Source organism: Narcine bancroftii, chromosome 10 (genome assembly GCF_036971445.1).
Source record: "Narcine bancroftii isolate sNarBan1 chromosome 10, sNarBan1.hap1, whole genome shotgun sequence".
Classification (NCBI taxonomy): Eukaryota; Metazoa; Chordata; class Chondrichthyes; order Torpediniformes; family Narcinidae; genus Narcine; species Narcine bancroftii.
The window spans coordinates 52,174,427-52,192,581 of NC_091478.1; positions in this window are offsets into that span (position 1 = coordinate 52,174,427).

Below are 18,155 nucleotides of genomic sequence, written 5' to 3' on the forward strand. Positions count from 1 at the left end.
ACACTCCCTCACACAACACTCTCTCCCATCACACTCCATTCACCACACTCCTTATCCCACACTCCTTTGCAACACATGCCATGCCAACACACTAATTCGCACCACATGACTTCACACCAGAAACACGTCCTCCCACCACCATCCTCCTTCTCCCACATTTTTCCCCATACTACCTTTCCCCATAATCCCTCGAACGACACGCCCTCTCACCACACACTCTTTCTACCATGTATAATCGCACCACACACACTCCCTCTATACTCAGTTCAACACACCACTTCTCTCATACTCCCTCGCTCCACAAACACCCTTCAACACACTTCTTCTCCAAAACTCCTTTGCACCACACGCCCACCCACCACACTAACTCGCACCACATGCCTTCACACCACAAACACTCCCAGCACACGCCCTCTCCGCACCTCCCTCCTTCTACCACATTCCTCCCCACACTACTTTTCCCCATAATCGCTCGAATGACACGCCCTCTCACCACACACACTCCCTCTATACTCAGTTCAACACACCACTTCTCTCATAATCCCGCGCTCCGCAAACAATCACTCTGCACGCGTTCCCACCACATTCCCTTCATCATTCTCTTTCTCCCACAGTCCATCGAACCACACGCACACTCCCTTTACAACACACCTTCTCACAAACCCCCTCACACCACACGCATTCCTACCACACACACTTCGAAACACTTATTCTCCCACAATATCTCACACCACACGCACTTCCACCATACTCCCTTAATTACGATCCTTCTCCTACATTCCCTCGCACCACACACCATTCCAACACACTCCCATAACCACACTCTTCTCCCAGACTCCCTCACATCACATGCACTCCAAGCACAGACCCTCCCACCACACTCCATCTCCTACACGCCTCCCACCACATTGGTCGCACCACACACCGACACACCACACGCAATCCCACCACCACCCTTAAACACACTCCTTCTCACACACTCCCTCACACCACATGCATTCCCACCACATGCTTTCCCAGCACCCACCCCTCGGTACACTTCTTCTCCAACACGTCCACGCTTTAATGGTCCTCCAAACACTCACCGTCCCACCACACTTCCTATATCAAACACCTTCTACCACACTCCCTCACACCACACGCACTCCCTTCACTACATTCCTTCTCCCACACTCCCTTGCGTCAAACGTCCTGCCAACAGCACGGCCTCCAACTACATCACTACATCCCCTCCACCAAACCTTTCCTCCCACACTCCCACAATACCACACGCTCTCCCACCACAGTCGCTCCCACCAAACTCCCTTCATCTCTTTCCGCCATATTTACTCGCACTACATGCCCTCCTATCATAAATCCTTCAGCAAACTCCTTCTCAAGCACACCCAAATACAAAACGCCCTCCAACCACACGCCCTCAAAAACAACACACTTCATCACATTTCATCCCCACACTCCCTCATACAACACTCCCTCCCATTACAGTCCCTCACACCACACGCACTCCCACGACACACCCTCCCATCTCACTCCCTTCACCACACTCCTTCTCCCACACTCTCTTCGCAACACATGCCCTCCCCACTCTCACTTTATCGCCCTACTTCTCCCACACTTCCTCGCAACACAAGCCCTCGCACCGCACTTCTTCCACCAAACTCTGTCTCCCACACTCCCCTCCAACATACACCCTCCCATCAAACGCCCTCACACCAAACTCCCTTTACCACAGTCCCTCTCCTACATTCTCTCGCAGAACACGCCCTCCCACCACACTCTCTTCATCACACTCCTTCTCCCAAACTCCCACGTACCATACAAAGTCCCACTACTCTCCCTCCCACCACACTCCTTCGGACCACGCGCCCTGCCACCACACACACACCCACGACACTCCCTTCATCACACAACATCTCCCACAGTAACTCACACAACACGCCCTCCTACTGCACTCCCTCCAACCACACGCACTCCCACCACACGTTCTCCCATCACACCCCTTCTCATCGCTCCTGCTCCCACAGTCCCTCGCACCAGACGCCCTCCCACCACACGCCGTCAAACCAAACTCCCTTCACTACATTCCCTCTCGCACACTCCCTCACACAACACGCCCTTCTGCCCTTCCACCACAGTCGTTCTCCCACACAGCCTCCCCCCACATTACTTTGCACTACAAGCCCTCCCACCACAAACCCTTCAGCAAACTACTCACACACACCCACGTACAAAACACCAACCCACCACACGCCCTCATCACATTTCCTCTCCACACTCCCTCACACAACACTCCCTCCCATCACACTCCCTTCACCACACTCCTTCTTCCAGACTCCTTCGCAACACACGCCATGCCAACACACTAATTCGCACCACATGACTTCACACCAGAAACACGTCCTCCACCACCACCCTCCTTCTCCCACATTCCTCCCCACACTACATTTCCCCATAATCCCTCGAACGACACGCCCTCTCACCACACACTTTTCCTCCCATGTATACTCGCACCACATGCCCTCCCTTAATACTCAGTTCACCACACTACATCTCTCGTCCTCCCTTGCTCCACAACCATTCCCTCTGCTCGCCCTCCCACCACATTCCCTTCAACACAATCTTTTTCCCACAGTCCCTCGAACCACACCCACATTCAACACACTCCCTTTACAATACTCCTTCTCCCAAACTCCCTCACACCACACGCACTCCCACCACACACGCTTCAAAACACTTCTTCTCCCACACTATCTCACACCACACGCACTCCCAGAACACCCCCTTTATCACTCGCCTTCTCTCATACTTCCTCACACCACACGCATTCCCCCCACATGCTTGCCCATCACACACCCCTCGGTACACTCCTTCTCCTACATGCCCATGCATTAATGGTCCTCCAAACACTCGCCGTCCCACCACACTTCCTACATCAAACTCCTTCTACCACACTCCCTCACAGCACAAGCACTCCCATGACACACCCGCTCATCACAATCCCTTCACCACACTCCTTCTCCCACACTCCTTCTTCAACACACGCCCACCCCACACTCACTTTATCGCCTGTCTTCTCCCACACTTCCTCGCACAACACGCCCTCGTACCGCACTTCCAAATTCCGTCTCCACAATCCCCTCCACAATACGCCCTCCCATCACACGCCCTCACACCAAATACCCTTCACCACATTCCCTCTAACACTTTCCCTCGCACTACACGTCCTTCCACCACACTCTTTTCATAACACTCCTTCTCCCACACTCCCACGTACCATACGATGTCCGACTACACTCCATCCCACCACACTCCTTCGGACCACACGCCCAGCCACCACACACATTCCCATGACATTCCCTTCATCACACAACATCTCCCACAGTGACTCACACAACATGCCCTCCCACTGCACTCCCTCCGACCACACGCACACCCACCACACGTTCTCCCATCACACCCCTTCTCTGCACTCACATCAGATGCCCTCCCACCACACGCCATCAAACCAAACTCCCTTCACTACATTTTGTCTCCCACACTCCCTCACTCAACTCTTCCTTCCACCACAGTCGTTCTCCCACATGACCACCCCCCACATTACTTTGCACCACAAGCCCTCCCACCACAAACCCTTCAGCAAACTACTCACACACACCCACGAACAAAATGCCAACCCACCACAGGCCCTCATCACATTTCCTCTCCACACTCCCTCACACAACACTCCCTCCCATCACACTCCATTCACCACACTCCTTATCCCACACTCCTTTGCAACACATGCCATGCCAACACACTAATTCGCACCACATGACTTCACACCAGAAACACGTCCTCCCACCACCATCCTCCTTCTCCCACATTTTTCCCCATACTACCTTTCCCCATAATCCCTCGAACGACACGCCCTCTCACCACACACTCTTTCTACCATGTATAATCGCACCACACACACTCCCTCTATACTCAGTTCAACACACCACTTCTCTCATAATACCGCGCTCCACAAACAATCACTCTGCACGCGTTCCCACCACATTCCCTTCATCATTCTCTTTCTCCCACAGTCCATCGAACCACACGCACACTCCCTTTACAACACTTTTTCTCACAAACCCCCTCACACCACACTCACTCCTACCACACACACTTCAAAACACTTATTCTCCCACAATATCTCACACCACACGCACTCCCACCATACTCCCTTAATTACGATCCTTCTCCGACATTCCCTCGCACCACACACCCTTCCAACACACTCCCATAAACACACTCTTCTCCCAGACTACCTCACATCACATGCACTCCAAGCACAGACCCTCCCACCACACTCCATCTCCTACACGCCTCCCACCACATTGGTTGCACCACACGCCCACACACCACACGCACTCCCACCACCACCCTTCAACACACTCCTTCTCACACACTCCCTCACACCACACGCACTCCCACAACACTCCGTTTATCACTCTGCTTCTCTCATACTTCTTCACACCACACGCATTCCCACCACATGCTTTCCCAGCACCCACCCCTCGGTACACTCCTTCTCCAACACGTCCATGCATTAATGGTCCTCCAAACACTCACCGTCCCACCACACTTCCTATATCAAACACCTTCTACCACACTCCCTCACACCACACGCACTCCCTTCACTACATTCCTTCTCCCACACTCCCTCGCGTCAAACGTCCTGCCAACAGCACGGCCTCCAACTACATCCCCTCCACCAAACCTTTCCTCCCACACTCCCACAATACCACACGCACTCCCACCACAGTCGCTCCCACCAAACTCCCTTCATCTCATTCCTCCCATATTTACTCGCACTACATGCCCTCCTATCATAAATCCTTCAGCAAACTCCTTCTCAAGCATACCCACATACAAAACGCCCTCCAACCACACGCCCTCAAAAACAACTCCCTTCATCACATTTCCTCCCCACACTCCCTCACACAACACTCCCTCCCATTACACTCCCTCACACCACACGCACTCCCACGACACACCCTCCCATCTCACTCCCTTCACCACACTCCTTCTCCCACACTCTCTTCGCAACACATGCCCTCCCCACTCTCACATTATTGCCCTTTTTTCCCACATTTCCTCGCAACACAAGCCCACGCACCGCACTTCTTCCACCAAACTCTGTCTCCCACACTCCCCCCCACCATACGCCCTCCCATCAAACGCCCTCATACCAAACTCCCTTCACCACAGTCCCTCTCCTACATTCTCTCGCAGAACACGCCCTCCCACCACACTCTCTTCATCACACTCCTTCTCCCAAACTCCCACGTACCATACGAAGTCCCACTACACTCCCTCCCACTACACTCCTTCGTACCACGCGCCCTGCCACCACACACACACCCACTACACTCCCTTCATCACACAACATCTCCCACAGTAACTCACACAACACGCCCTCCTACTGCACTCCCTCCAACCACACGCACTCCCACCACACGTTCTCCCATCACACCCCTTCTCATCGCTCCTGCTCCCACATTCCCTCGCACCAGACGCCCTCCCACCACACGCCGTCAAACCAAACTCCCTTCACTACATTCCCTCTCGCACGCTCCCTCACACAACACGCCCTTCTGCCCTTCCACCACAGTCGTTCTCCCACACAGCCTCCCCCCACATTACTTTGCACTACAAGCCCTCCCACCACAAACCCTTCAGCAAACTACTCACACACACCCACGTACAAAACACCAACCCACCACACGCCCTCATCACATTTCCTCTCCACACACCCTCACACAACACTACCTCCCATCACACTCCCTTCACCACACTCCTTCTTCCAGACTCCTTCGCAACACACGCCATGCCAACACACTAATTCGCACCACATGACTTCACACCAGAAACACGTCCTCCACCACCACCCTCCTTCTCCCACATTTCTCCCCACACTACATTTCCCCATAATCCCTCGAACGACACGCCCTCTCACCACACACTTTTCCTCCCATGTATACTCGCACCACATGCCCTCCCTTAATACTCAGTTCACCACACTACATCTCTCGTCCTCCCTTGCTCCACAAGCACTCCCTCCGCTCGCCCTCCCACCACATTCCCTTCAACACATTCTTTTTCCCACAGTCCCTCGAACCACACCCACATTCAACACACTCCCTTTACAATACTCCTTCTCCCAAACTCCCTCACACCACACGCACTCCCAGAACACTCCCTTTATCACTCGCCTTCTCTCATACTTCCTCACACCACACGCATTCCCACCACATGCTTGCCCATCACACACCCCTCGGTACACTCCTTCTCCTACATGCCCATGCATTAATGGTCCTCCAAACACTCGCCGTCCCACCACACTTCCTACATCAAACTCCTTCTACCACACTCCCTCACAGCACAAGCACTCCCATGACACACCCGCTCATCACAATCCCTTCACCACACTCCTTCTCCCACACTCCTTCTTCAACACACGCCCACCCCACACTCACTTTATCTCCCTTCTTCTCCCACACTTCCTCGCACAACACGCCCTCGTACAGCACTTCCAAATTCCGTCTCCACAATCCTCTCCACAATACGCCCTCCCATCACACGCCCTCACACCAAACACCCTTCACCACATTCCCTCTAACACTTTCCCTAGCACAACACGCCCTTCCACCACACTCTTTTCATCACACTCCTTCTCCCACACTCCCACGTACCATACGATGTCCCACTACACACCCTCCCATAACATAACATAACATAACAATTACAGCACGGAAACAGGCCATTAGGCCCTTCTAGTCCGCACCGAACCAAACACCCCTTTCTAATCCCACCTCCCTCCACAATGCCCATAACCCTCCATCTTCCTCTCATCCATATACCTGTCCAACCTTTTCTTAAATAATACAATTGACTCCGCCGCCACTATTTCTCCCGGAAGATCATTCCACACAGCTACCACTCTCTGAGTAAAGAAGTTCCCCTTCATGTTACCTCTAAACCTCTGCCCCTTAATTCTTAACTCATGTCCTCTTGTTTTAATCTTTCCTCCTTTTAATGGAAATAGTCTATCCACATCCACTCTGTCTATCCCTTTCATAATCTTAAATACTTCTATCAAATCCCCTCTCAACCTTCTACGCTCCAAAGAATAAAGACCCAATCTGTCCAATCTCTCCCCATACTCCAGATGCTTAAACCCAGGCAACATTCTGGTAAACCTTCTCTGCACTCTCTCCACTCTGTTTATATCCTTCCTATAATTAGGCGACCAGAACTGCACACAGAACTCCAAATTAGGCCGCACCAACTTCTTATACAATCTCAACATCACCTCCCAACTCCTATATTCCATGCAATGATTGATAAAGGCCAGCATACTAAAAGCCTTCTTCACCACCCTATTCACGTACCCTTTTTAAATAACGGAACCACATGCGCAATGCGCCAATCCTCCGGCACTATCCCCATATCTAATGACATTCGAAACATTACCGCCAGAGCCTCTGCTATTTCCTCCTTCACTTCTCTCAATGTCCTGGGGAAGATCCCGTCTGGTCCCGGAGACTTATCCACCTTTATATTTTTCAAAAGCCTTAAAACTACACCTTTTGTAATCTCTATATTCCCCATATTTACCCAATTTGCTTTTTTTATCCCACATCTCCCAATATCCTTCTCCTTAGTGAATACCGAAGAAAAGAAACTGTTCAATATCTCCCCCATTTCTCTAGGTTCCACACACAGTTTTCCACTCTGATTTTCTAAGGGACCAATATTGTCTCTAGCTTTCCTCTTACCATTAACATATTTGTAGAACTCTTTTGGATTAGTTTTCACCCTGCTTGCCATAGTTTTCTCATACCTTCTTTTAGCTTTCCTAATTCCTCTCTTAAGATTCCTCTTACATTCAATGTATCTTTCAAACATCTCCTTAACTACATGCTTCTTATATCTAATGTACGCCTCCCTTTTTCTTCGAACCAAGTTTCCAATATTCCTTGAAAACCACGGCTCTCTCAAACCTTTTGCCCCTCCTTTTAACCTAACAGGAACATAAAGCTTTTGCACTCTCAAAATCTGATCTTTAAAAGACTTCCATCTCTCTACTACATCCTGCCCATAAAACAAATTGTCCCAATCCACACCCTGCAAGTCCTTTCGCATCTCCTCAAATCTAGCTTTTCCCCAATCAAAAACCTCAATCCTTGACCACACTTCTTCGCACCACACGCCCTGTCACTACACACCCTCCCACGATATGCTCTTCATCACATTACATCTCGCACAGTAACTCACACAACACGCCCTCCCACTGCACACCCTCCACCACACACACTTCCAACACACGCTCTCCCATCACACCCCTTCACCACATTCCTGCTCATGAATTCTCTCGCGCCAGACGCCCTCCACCCCAAGCCCTCAAACCAAACTCCCTTCACTACATTCCCTCTCCCACACTCCCTCACACAACACACCCTTTGACCACAGTCGTTCTCCTATACGGCCTCCCCCCACATTCCATTGCAACACACGCCCTCCCACCACAAACCCTTCAGCAAACTCCTTCTCACAAACACACACGCACAAAAGGCCCTCCAACCACACACCCTCAAACACAACTCCCTTCATCACATTTCCTCTCCACACTCCCTCACACAACACTCCCTCCCACCACACTCCCTCATACCACACGCACACCAACTACACACCCTCCCATCACACTCCCTGCACCAAACTCCTTCTCCCACACCCTTTCACAACACACGCTCTCCCCATACTCCCTTTATCGCCCTTCTTCTCCCACACTTCCTCACACCACACACCCTCGCACCGCACTTCCTCCACCAAACTCTGTCTCCACACTCCCCTCCACCATACACCTTCCCATAACACATCCTCACAGCAAAGTCCCTTCACCCCAGTCCCTCTCCCACATTCTCTCGCACAACATGCCCTCCATCCACACTCTCTTCATCGCACTCCTTCTCCCACACTCCAACATACCATACAACGTCCCACTACACTCCCTCCCACCACACTCCTTCGGACCACACGCCCAGCCACCACACACACTCCCATGACATTCCCTTCATCACACAACATCTCCCACAGTGACTCACACAACATGCCCTCCCACTGCACTCCCTCCGACCACACGCACACCCACCACACGTTCTCCCATCACACCCCTTCTCTGCACTCACATCAGATGCCCTCCCACCACACGCCATCAAACCAAACTCCCTTCACTACATTTTGTCTCGCACACTCCCTCACACAACACGCCCTTCCACCACAGTCGTTCTCCCACATGACCTCCCCCCACATTACTTTGCACCACAAGCCCTCCCACCACAAACCCTTCAGCAAACTACTCACACACACCCACGTTCAAAACGCCAACCCACCACACGCCCTCATCACATTTCTTCTCCACACTCCCTCACACAACACTCCCTCCCATCACACTCCCTTCACAACATTCCTTCTCCCAAAGTCCTTCGCAACACACGCCATGCCAACACACTAATTCGCACCACATGACTTCACACCAGAAACATGTCATCCCACAACCACCCTCCATCTGCCACATTCCTCCCCACTCTAACTTTCCCCATAATCCATCGAACGACACGCCCTCTCACCACACACTCTTCCTCCCATGTATACTCGCACAACATGCCCTCCCTCTATACTCAGTTCACCACACTACATATCTTGTACTCCCTCGCTCCACAACCATTCCCTCTGCTCGCCCTCCCACCACATTCCCTTCAACACACTCTTTTTCCCGTAGTCCCTCGAACCACACGCACATTCAACACACTCCTTTTCCAACACACCTTCTCCCAAACTCCCTCACACCACATGCACTCCCACCACACATGCTTCAAAACAGTTCTTCTCCCACACTACCTCACACCAGACGCCCTCCCACCACACGCAGTCAAACCAAACGCCCTTCACTACATTCCCTCTCCCACACTCCCTCACTCAACTCTTCCTTCCACCACAGTCGTTCTCCCACATGACCTCCCCCCACATTACTTTGCACCACAAGCCCTCCCACCACAAACCCTTCAGCAAACTACTCACACACACCCACGAACAAAATGCCAACCCACCACAGGCCCTCATCACATTTCCTCTCCACACTCCCTCACACAACACTCTCTCCCATCACACTCCATTCACCACACTCCTTATCCCACACTCCTTTGCAACACATGCCATGCCAACACACTAATTCGCACCACATGACTTCACACCAGAAACACGTCCTCCCACCACCATCCTCCTTCTCCCACATTTTTCCCCATACTACCTTTCCCCATAATCCCTCGAACGACACGCCCTCTCACCACACACTCTTTCTACCATGTATAATCGCACCACACACACTCCCTCTATACTCAGTTCAACACACCACTTCTCTCATACTCCCTCGCTCCACAAACACCCTTCAACACACTTCTTCTCCAAAACTCCTTTGCACCACACGCCCACCCACCACACTAACTCGCACCACATGCCTTCACACCACAAACACTCCCAGCACACGCCCTCTCCGCACCTCCCTCCTTCTACCACATTCCTCCCCACACTACTTTTCCCCATAATCGCTCGAATGACACGCCCTCTCACCACACACACTCCCTCTATACTCAGTTCAACACACCACTTCTCTCATAATCCCGCGCTCCGCAAACAATCACTCTGCACGCGTTCCCACCACATTCCCTTCATCATTCTCTTTCTCCCACAGTCCATCGAACCACACGCACACTCCCTTTACAACACACCTTCTCACAAACCCCCTCACACCACACGCATTCCTACCACACACACTTCGAAACACTTATTCTCCCACAATATCTCACACCACACGCACTTCCACCATACTCCCTTAATTACGATCCTTCTCCTACATTCCCTCGCACCACACACCATTCCAACACACTCCCATAACCACACTCTTCTCCCAGACTCCCTCACATCACATGCACTCCAAGCACAGACCCTCCCACCACACTCCATCTCCTACACGCCTCCCACCACATTGGTCGCACCACACACCGACACACCACACGCAATCCCACCACCACCCTTAAACACACTCCTTCTCACACACTCCCTCACACCACATGCATTCCCACCACATGCTTTCCCAGCACCCACCCCTCGGTACACTTCTTCTCCAACACGTCCACGCTTTAATGGTCCTCCAAACACTCACCGTCCCACCACACTTCCTATATCAAACACCTTCTACCACACTCCCTCACACCACACGCACTCCCTTCACTACATTCCTTCTCCCACACTCCCTTGCGTCAAACGTCCTGCCAACAGCACGGCCTCCAACTACATCACTACATCCCCTCCACCAAACCTTTCCTCCCACACTCCCACAATACCACACGCTCTCCCACCACAGTCGCTCCCACCAAACTCCCTTCATCTCTTTCCGCCATATTTACTCGCACTACATGCCCTCCTATCATAAATCCTTCAGCAAACTCCTTCTCAAGCACACCCACATACAAAACGCCCTCCAACCACACGCCCTCAAAAACAACACACTTCATCACATTTCATCCCCACACTCCCTCATACAACACTCCCTCCCATTACAGTCCCTCACACCACACGCACTCCCACGACACACCCTCCCATCTCACTCCCTTCACCACACTCCTTCTCCCACACTCTCTTCGCAACACATGCCCTCCCCACTCTCACTTTATCGCCCTACTTCTCCCACACTTCCTCGCAACACAAGCCCTCGCACCGCACTTCTTCCACCAAACTCTGTCTCCCACACTCCCCTCCAACATACACCCTCCCATCAAACGCCCTCACACCAAACTCCCTTTACCACAGTCCCTCTCCTACATTCTCTCGCAGAACACGCCCTCCCACCACACTCTCTTCATCACACTCCTTCTCCCAAACTCCCACGTACCATACAAAGTCCCACTACTCTCCCTCCCACCACACTCCTTCGGACCACGCGCCCTGCCACCACACACACACCCACGACACTCCCTTCATCACACAACATCTCCCACAGTAACTCACACAACACGCCCTCCTACTGCACTCCCTCCAACCACACGCACTCCCACCACACGTTCTCCCATCACACCCCTTCTCATCGCTCCTGCTCCCACAGTCCCTCGCACCAGACGCCCTCCCACCACACGCCGTCAAACCAAACTCCCTTCACTACATTCCCTCTCGCACACTCCCTCACACAACACGCCCTTCTGCCCTTCCACCACAGTCGTTCTCCCACACAGCCTCCCCCCACATTACTTTGCACTACAAGCCCTCCCACCACAAACCCTTCAGCAAACTACTCACACACACCCACGTACAAAACACCAACCCACCACACGCCCCCATCACATTTCCTCTCCACACTCCCTCACACAACACTCCCTCCCATCACACTCCCTTCACCACACTCCTTCTTCCAGACTCCTTCGCAACACACGCCATGCCAACACACTAATTCGCACCACATGACTTCACACCAGAAACACGTCCTCCACCACCACCCTCCTTCTCCCACATTCCTCCCCACACTACATTTCCCCATAATCCCTCGAACGACACGCCCTCTCACCACACACTTTTCCTCCCATGTATACTCGCACCACATGCCCTCCCTTAATACTCAGTTCACCACACTACATCTCTCGTCCTCCCTTGCTCCACAACCATTCCCTCTGCTCGCCCTCCCACCACATTCCCTTCAACACAATCTTTTTCCCACAGTCCCTCGAACCACACCCACATTCAACACACTCCCTTTACAATACTCCTTCTCCCAAACTCCCTCACACCACACGCACTCCCACCACACACGCTTCAAAACACTTCTTCTCCCACACTATCTCACACCACACGCACTCCCAGAACACCCCCTTTATCACTCGCCTTCTCTCATACTTCCTCACACCACACGCATTCCCCCCACATGCTTGCCCATCACACACCCCTCGGTACATTCCTTCTCCTACATGCCCATGCATTAATGGTCCTCCAAACACTCGCCGTCCCACCACACTTCCTACATCAAACTCCTTCTACCACACTCCCTCACAGCACAAGCACTCCCATGACACACCCGCTCATCACAATCCCTTCACCACACTCCTTCTCCCACACTCCTTCTTCAACACACGCCCACCCCACACTCACTTTATCGCCTGTCTTCTCCCACACTTCCTCGCAGAACACGCCCTCGTACCGCACTTCCAAATTCCGTCTCCACAATCCCCTCCACAATACGCCCTCCCATCACACGCCCTCACACCAAACACCCTTCACCACATTCCCTCTAACACTTTCCCTCGCACTACACGTCCTTCCACCACACTCTTTTCATAACACTCCTTCTCCCACACTCCCACGTACCATACGATGTCCCACTACACTCCATCCCACCACACTCCTTCGGACCACACGCCCAGCCACCACACACATTCCCATGACATTCCCTTCATCACACAACATCTCCCACAGTGACTCACACAACATGCCCTCCCACTGCACTCCCTCCAACCACACGCACACCCACCACACGTTCTCCCATCACACCCCTTCTCTGCACTCACATCAGATGCCCTCCCACCACACGCCATCAAACCAAACTCCCTTCACTACATTTTGTCTCCCACACTCCCTCACTCAACTCTTCCTTCCACCACAGTCGTTCTCCCACATGACCACCCCCCACATTACTTTGCACCACAAGCCCTCCCACCACAAACCCTTCAGCAAACTACTCACACACACCCACGAACAAAATGCCAACCCACCACAGGCCCTCATCACATTTCCTCTCCACACTCCCTCACACAACACTCCCTCCCATCACACTCCATTCACCACACTCCTTATCCCACACTCCTTTGCAACACATGCCATGCCAACACACTAATTCGCACCACATGACTTCACACCAGAAACACGTCCTCCCACCACCATCCTCCTTCTCCCACATTTTTCCCCATACTACCTTTCCCCATAATCCCTCGAACGACACGCCCTCTCACCACACACTCTTTCTACCATGTATAATCGCACCACACACACTCCCTCTATACTCAGTTCAACACACCACTTCTCTCATAATACCGCGCTCCACAAACAATCACTCTGCACGCGTTCCCACCACATTCCCTTCATCATTCTCTTTCTCCCACAGTCCATCGAACCACACGCACACTCCCTTTACAACACTTTTTCTCACAAACCCCCTCACACCACACTCACTCCTACCACACACACTTCAAAACACTTATTCTCCCACAATATCTCACACCACACGCACTCCCACCATACTCCCTTAATTACGATCCTTCTCCGACATTCCCTCGCACCACACACCCTTCCAACACACTCCCATAAACACACTCTTCTCCCAGACTACCTCACATCACATGCACTCCAAGCACAGACCCTCCCACCACACTCCATCTCCTACACGCCTCCCACCACATTGGTTGCACCACACGCCCACACACCACACGCACTCCCACCACCACCCTTCAACACACTCCTTCTCACACACTCCCTCACACCACACGCACTCCCACAACACTCCGTTTATCACTCTGCTTCTCTCATACTTCTTCACACCACACGCATTCCCACCACATGCTTTCCCAGCACCCACCCCTCGGTACACTCCTTCTCCAACACGTCCATGCATTAATGGTCCTCCAAACACTCACCGTCCCACCACACTTCCTATATCAAACACCTTCTACCACAATCCCTCACACCACACGCACTCCCTTCACTACATTCCTTCTCCCACACTCCCTCGCGTCAAACGTCCTGCCAACAGCACGGCCTCCAACTACATCCCCTCCACCAAACCTTTCCTCCCACACTCCCACAATACCACACGCACTCCCACCACAGTCGCTCCCACCAAACTCCCTTCATCTCATTCCTCCCATATTTACTCGCACTACATGCCCTCCTATCATAAATCCTTCAGCAAACTCCTTCTCAAGCACACCCACATACAAAACGCCCTCCAACCACACGCCCTCAAAAACTACTCCCTTCATCACATTTCCTCCCCACACTCCCTCACACAACACTCCCTCCCATTACACTCCCTCACACCACACGCACTCCCACGACACACCCTCCCATCTCACTCCCTTCACCACACTCCTTCTCCCACACTCTCTTCGCAACACATGCCCTCCCCACTCTCACATTATTGCCCTTCTTCTCCCACATTTCCTCGCAACACAAGCCCACGCACCGCACTTCTTCCACCAAACTCTGTCTCCCACACTCCCCCCCACCATACGCCCTCCCATCAAACGCCCTCATACCAAACTCCCTTCACCACAGTCCCTCTCCTACATTCTCTCGCAGAACACGCCCTCCCACCACACTCTCTTCATCACACTCCTTCTCCCAAACTCCCACGTACCATACGAAGTCCCACTACACTCCCTCCCACTACACTCCTTCGTACCACGCGCCCTGCCACCACACACACACCCACTACACTCCCTTCATCACACAACATCTCCCACAGTAACTCACACAACACGCCCTCCTACTGCACTCCCTCCAACCACACGCACTCCCACCACACGTTCTCCCATCACACCCCTTCTCATCGCTCCTGCTCCCACATTCCCTCGCACCAGACGCCCTCCCACCACACGCCGTCAAACCAAACTCCCTTCACTACATTCCCTCTCGCACGCTCCCTCACACAACACGCCCTTCTGCCCTTCCATCACAGTCGTTCTCCCACACAGCCTCCCCCCACATTACTTTGCACTACAAGCCCTCCCACCACAAACCCTTCAGCAAACTACTCACAAACACCCACGTACAAAACACCAACCCACCACACGCCCTCATCACATTTCCTCTCCACACTCCCTCACACAACACTCCCTCCCATCACACTCCCTTCACCACACTCCTTCTTCCAGACTCCTTCGCAACACACGCCATGCCAACACACTAATTCGCACCACATGACTTCACACCAGAAACACATCCTCCAACACCACCCTCCTTCTCCCACATTCCTCCCCACACTACATTTCCCCATAATCCCTCGAACGACACGCCCTCTCACCACACACTTTTCCTCCCATGCATACTCGCACCACATGCCCTCCCTTAATACTCAGTTCACCACACTACATCTCTCGTCCTCCCTTGCTCCATAAGCACTCCCTCCGCTCGCCCTCCCACCACATTCCCTTCAACACATTCTTTTTCCCACAGTCTCTCGAACCACACCCACATTCAACACACTCCCTTTACAATACTCCTTCTCCCAAACTCCCTCACACCACACGCACTCCCACCACACACGCTTCAAAACACTTCTTCTCCCACACTACCTCACACCACACGCACTCCCAGAACACTCCCTTTATCACTCCCCTTCTCTCATACTTCCTCACACCACACGCATTCCCACCACATGCTTGCCCATCACACACCCCTCGGTACACTCCTTCTCCTACATGCCCATGCATTAATGGTCCTCCAAACACTCGCCGTCCCACCACACTTCCTACATCAAACTCCTTCTACCACACTCCCTCACAGCACAAGCACTCCCATGACACACCCGCTCATCACAATCCCTTCACCACACTCCTTCTCCCACACTCCTTCTTCAACACACGCCCACCCCACACTCACTTTATCGCCCTTCTTCTCCCACACTTACTCGCACAACACGCCCTCACACCGCACTTCCAAATTCCGTCTCCACAATCCCCTCCACAATACGCCCTCCCATCACACGCCCTCACACCAAACACACTTCACCACATTCCCTCTAACACTTTCCCTCGCACTACAGGTCCTTCCACCACACTCTTTACATCACACTCCTTCTCCCACACTCCCATGTACCATACGATGTCCAACTACACACCGTCCCACCACACTTCTTCGCACCACATGCCCTGTCACTACACACCCTCCCACGATATGCTCTTCATCACATTACATCTCGCACAGTAACTCACACAACACGCCCTCCCACTGCACGCCCTCCACCACACACACTTCCAACACACGCTCTCCCATCACACCCCTTCACCACATTCCTGCTCATGAATTCTCTCGCGCCAGACGCCCTCCACCCCAAGCCCTCAAACCAAACTCCCTTCACTACATTCCCTCTCCCACACTCCCTCACACAACACACCATTTGACCACATTCGTTCTCCTACACGGCCTCCCCCCACATTCCTTTGCAACACACGCCCTCCCACCACAAACCCTTCAGCAAACTCCTTCTCACATACACACACGCACAAAACGCCCTCCAACCACACACCCTCAAACACAACTCCCTTCATCACATTTCCTCTCCACACTCCCTCACACAACACTCCCTCCCACCACACTCCCTCACACCACACGCACACCAACTACACACCCTCCCATCACACTCCCTGCACCAAACTCCTTCTCCCACACCCTTTCACAACACACGCTCTCCCCATACTCCCTTTATCGCCCTTCTTCTCCCACACTTCCTCGCACCACACACCCTCGCACCGCACTTCCTCCACCAAACTCTGTCTCCACACTCCCCTCCACCATACACCCTCCCATAACACGCCCTCACACCAAAGTCCCTTCACCCCAGTCCCTCTCCCACATTCCCTCACACAACATGCCCTCCATCCACACTCTCTTCATCGCACTCCTTCTCCCACACTCCCACGTACCATACAACGTCCCACTACACTCCCTCCCACCACACTCCTTCGGACCACACGCCCAGCCACCACACACACTCCCATGACATTCCCTTCATCACACAACATCTCCCACAGTGACTCACACAACATGCCCTCCCACTGCACTCCCTCCGACCACACGCACACCCACCACACGTTCTCCCATCACACCCCTTCTCTGCACTCACATCAGATGCCCTCCCACCACACGCCCTCCCACCACACGCAGCCCTTCACTTTATTCCCTCTCCCACACTCCCTCACTCAACTCTTCCTTCCACCACAGTCGTTCTCCCACATGACCTCCCCCCACATTACTTTGCACCACAAGCCCTCCCACCACAAACCCTTCAGCAAACTACTCACACACACCCA